Here is a 4,644-nt window from a genome sequence, read left to right as displayed (position 1 = left end):
CAACTTTTTACACATGAGCTTTGGGGGACAACTCACATTTAAACCATAACAACATTCTTCAAAATCAAAGAAGAAAATTTCATATTAACTTGCATTCATGCTCAATCTGAAATTTTTCAAGCAGACAGAAGTGTCATATGTTATTGATCATGGCCCTAAAGACAATGATAATGATGTTGATGATGGTACTGATAAGGCACATGATGATGAAGATGATTATGATGATGTTGATTTTAAACATTTATTGAATGGTATTCTTTAAAGACTCTTAATTAAATCACTAACATGCATTGTTCTATTTACTCAAATCTTCTTAATGTCTTCCTAAAATTCAGGCTGTTATTTTGACCACTTAGTAAGGGGAGAAAAGTAAATAAAATATTAAAATTTCAACCTCCAGAGCTCAGTTCTTAATTACTATTCTATCTACCTATGTTACCATTCATATCCTATGCTGCCCGTATAAGATAGTATTTCTTCATTTTTTTAACTCTATTTCTGCTATTCCAACTTCAATTATATGAGATATTTTTAAATATTATCTCATAGGTCCTGAAAATCTATTTATTTATTTTATGACTTTTCTTTTTCTTAAGATTTAAGAACTTTGAAATCTAAATTCAGGATCACTAAAAGGTTTGTTTTCATTTCTATTCTTAATATTATTAAGCCCAATCAAGGGATTTTTAATTTCACATTTTTTCAGTTTAAAAAAAATCCAGTTTTCTTTGTTATTTTCTTTATTTATCCTGAGGTTTTCTAAACTTAATTCATTACACATTTACTTTTCCAATTCCATTGAGATTTTTTTTTTCATGGTTACTTCCTTATCTAAGAATTTTAACATCATCTGCGGTTTCTCTCTGTTGAATGTCTTCAGACCATAAAGACAGCAGTTTTCTGTGAGAGTGTTGTCGCCCTGGTCAAAATGATCCATGAATATTATTTGCCTAAACTAAAAAGTGTGAGAAAAGAAACAGCCATACTGAATTTCCAGTCATTTCCATTATCCTTAAAATTAACCTGCTTGTGCTAATTCTTCAGAGCTATTGGGCAATTCTTTTTGTATGTTAGTTAAGAGTTTATAGTTCTCATCTGTGGTCTGTTAAGAGTTGAACCACCCTTCTGCAAGGACTACCATATTTCGATTATATCTTAATGATATAAATTCCAGAGAAGTTAGTATATTTCTTCAGGAACATAAATAAATAAAATTAAATAAGCTTGCTCAGAAAACATTATTTCAAATCTATTAACTATCCTGATCATCTGGGTTCTAAAACTCAGCAGATGTAAAATTAATTTTCTTGGCCTTTAATGATTATGATTTTATGTAGTGAAATGTATTTCCTAGAGCAGTGGATAATAGCAGTTTTACAAAGTGGCAGTGGTTAAGAGAGAAAAATCATACATGAAAGTAATTTATTGACATTTAAAGCATACCCATTAAAATATATCAAAACATTTCCACTTCATAAATGAATATGTGATGAGGTTAGAATTCAGTGATAGTTATTGAAATATAATGAATGGGGAAAAAACCTTGTAAAGAATGTAATGTATACTTTTTCATGAAGATATGTTGATAACGAAAGGGATACACAAATAATTCTATGATTTGATTTTAGATAAAGCAAAATACATATAATAATCACAATAATATAAACTTTGGAGAGAAAATCAAGAATTTGAAGGAAAAAGAAATCTTAGATTTTTATTAATGATTTGACCTCTCAGTTAAGAACATTCAATAAATATGACTTTACAGGCAAATGTTTAAAGCTTTTGCCTATGGATCTTAAAAATCATTAGAGAGGCAGATGTTGTTGTGCATGCCTTCAATCCCAGCAACTCAGGAGGTTCAGAAAAGAGGATTAGCAAGTTCCAGGCCTGTCTTTGCAATGTAACTAGATCCTAAGCAACTTAGTGAAACCCTGTCTCAAAATTAAAAAAATAAAATAAAAAGGGCTATGGAGGTTGCTCAGTAGTAGAGTACTCCTGGGGTTTGAACCCTAGTACCAAAAAAATATATAAAAAATTAATAATGATAAAGTGATGAAAACAATACTTTTATATCTACCATAAGCTTTAAAGCAAAAGAAAGTTTTAGAATAAAGTAAGGGTACAAAAACAAAGGTTCATGGGTAAGATGTAAAGAGTGCTGATCGAGGAATTAGAACATTTTATGTAGAATAGATTTAACTTTGTGACTGATTACACATGTTTGCTCAAACAATTGCCTTCATGTCTCTCTGAGCTCCCTTTCCCTATCTGAAGAAATTAGCAATTTGGTCCACAGACATTTTAAAAAGAGGGAAAACAATAATATTAATGAAATAGTAGTACTACTCCTGAGTCTCTTGATGTACTTTAAAAAAAAGGGCCTGAACATTTTTTTGAAATTTTAATAGAATAACAAAAGCTTTACAAAAAAAAAAAAAAAAAAAAAAGAAAAACATTGTTTGTCCCATATATAAAAATATATTGATACCAAGAATCTATGTGATTTGTTCAAGATTACTAACTAATAAGAAAATGGGTCCCAGGAGTTCATGAATCCTGATCCTCCTCCCTTCTAGCCTTGCCTGTTCACCTCCATTCAAGACACAGCCAGTTAGAACGAAATCACAGATGTTAAGAAAGAAAGCTGAAAGAAAAGCTCCAATATGCGAGCAGAGAAGATTTACCCAGTCCCTGAGGGATTAGAATCACCCCAATTTAATTTGATCCACAATCTCATGTATTTCTAATTCATTAAAATATTAAATAAGGCAGGATTTAACATTGGCACCTTTCCCAAATGCATATATTACCATTTGTCATTAGTATGTCTTTTCTTATTGAGTCAATTCTTGGTTGAAATGACTTTTTTAAAAAAATCCTGAATAGATTTAAACTAATTTGCAAGCAAATTTTTATAAAATCCTATATTATCACAAGGTAAATTAAAAACTAAATATGTTTCATGTAGTTACTCTCTGATCAGTTCATTTTATAGCCCTTTATCTGACACAGTTTATGCTTCATATATTTATTCTCCCTTTTGCTTACACCACTGTTATTCTTTCAGCTTTCATTTACCCCTCCTCTGATTTTTTTGACTCATTCAGTTAAGTTAAATTGGATAGTAAATTTTTAATTTGTCAGTTCTCAGGCTTAGAGTTCTTTAAAACTCATATTTTAAAAATAAATTTCTGAAAATTCTCTTCCCTTCTAAAAGATTCTGATTTGTAATTGATTTCACTAAATTCCAAAAGATTGGTAATCCTTCTCAAATTATCTGAGATATAAAGCTGTTTGTTACTCTATAGGTCCAGAAGCCTTATACACATACCTTTGCTTTTTTCTACTGTAAGCTAAGAAATTAACGTCTTGCTTATAGTCAGTTGTTCTACTTATTTGTAGGATTAAATAACTGTGAACAGAAGAATAAAAATGGTTTCTTTTGGTGTTCAAATGTGGTAAGTGTCATGACAACTCTCTTCTTCCTAAGTTTGAAGCCACAGCTACTTTATGACAAACATAATCAGAATCTGGCTATTTTCCTATGGGTAAGATTTTGCAATACTCTACTGCCTACCCACTCCTGACTCACCTTACATTATTTCATTTCTTCAGTCCTATTGTCTAGATCCTCCTCTCTCCAGATCTTCACTTGGATGAATTACCTGGATCTGCTTTGTTCTTACCAAAACAATAAAACACAGGTGTTTAGGGCTTCACTCTTCTTCTTTTTGTTCCACCAGGCCAAAAGCCTATTAGATGCTGCTGCTCAGCTCAGGATGGGTCTTTACCCCTTGGTTTGCTGAGCCATTATCTGGAAACAGCTTCAGACACACCAAAATATGTGTTTTCACCACTGTCTAGGAGTTTCTCAATTTAGTCAAGTTGACAACTAAGTGTAACCACCATACTATTTACCTATCTATAGTTATTACAAATTTATAATGCTCTTAATTATTGTTGTCCTTTTGTTTTGAGAGATTACACACTATAAAAAGCATTGCTATTATTTGAAGGCAAGTTTAAATATTAATTTTCAAGTCAAAGTATTTAAATGTAACAATCTAAAATTTTTCTTCTGTGAGTCCTCATGACCTTTCTTACTGGGAATGATTTCAGAGATGAATATTTTGTGAATCTTTCAGACATTTATTTCTAAACAATAAGGAATTTCCATATTTTTAATGCAATTTTCAGAAATGGAAAAATACTCACACTAAGAAAGCTATCAGATTTTCACATTATTTAAAAGGGTGCAATGTTATGGGGCTGGGGTTGTGGCTCAGTGGTAGAGCACAGGCCTTGCATGTGTGAGGCCCTGGGTTCGATTCACAGCACCCCATATAAATAAAATAATAAAATAAAAGTCCATCAATATCTAAAAAAAATCTATATTTTAAAAAGTGTGCAATATTAAATTCAAATCATCCACTAACTACAAAATATTAGGATTTATATATTTTTCATATATACTTATATGTATGTTGAATAAATATCCAAATACATTTATAAGCATTATAAGCATTTGTTTCCATATAAGGTAGAAATATTACCCAATAAGGAGACAATATAATTTAGTATTAATTTTTACCTTAAAAATGTAACATAAATTATTTGGTTAAAAATAATTTTTACCTCTGT

At 30.4% G+C, this 4,644-nt stretch overlaps 1 non-coding gene across 1 annotated transcript; it reads left to right on the top strand.

Annotated features, from left to right (window-relative positions):
* The first annotated feature begins 4,273 nt into the window (after nucleotides 1–4,273).
* Trnaa-ugc lies at nucleotides 4,274–4,346 on the top strand. The gene has a single exon. It is a non-coding gene; the product is annotated as a tRNA-Ala (tRNA).
* The last annotated feature ends 298 nt before the right edge of the window (nucleotides 4,347–4,644 follow it).

The sequence above is a fragment of the Marmota marmota genome, unplaced genomic scaffold (genome assembly GCF_001458135.2).
Source record: "Marmota marmota marmota unplaced genomic scaffold, marMar, whole genome shotgun sequence".
In the NCBI taxonomy this organism is placed as follows: Eukaryota; Metazoa; Chordata; class Mammalia; order Rodentia; family Sciuridae; genus Marmota; species Marmota marmota.
Note: the sequence above shows the minus strand (reverse complement) of the source record. Positions and strands in the feature narration are given on the sequence as shown.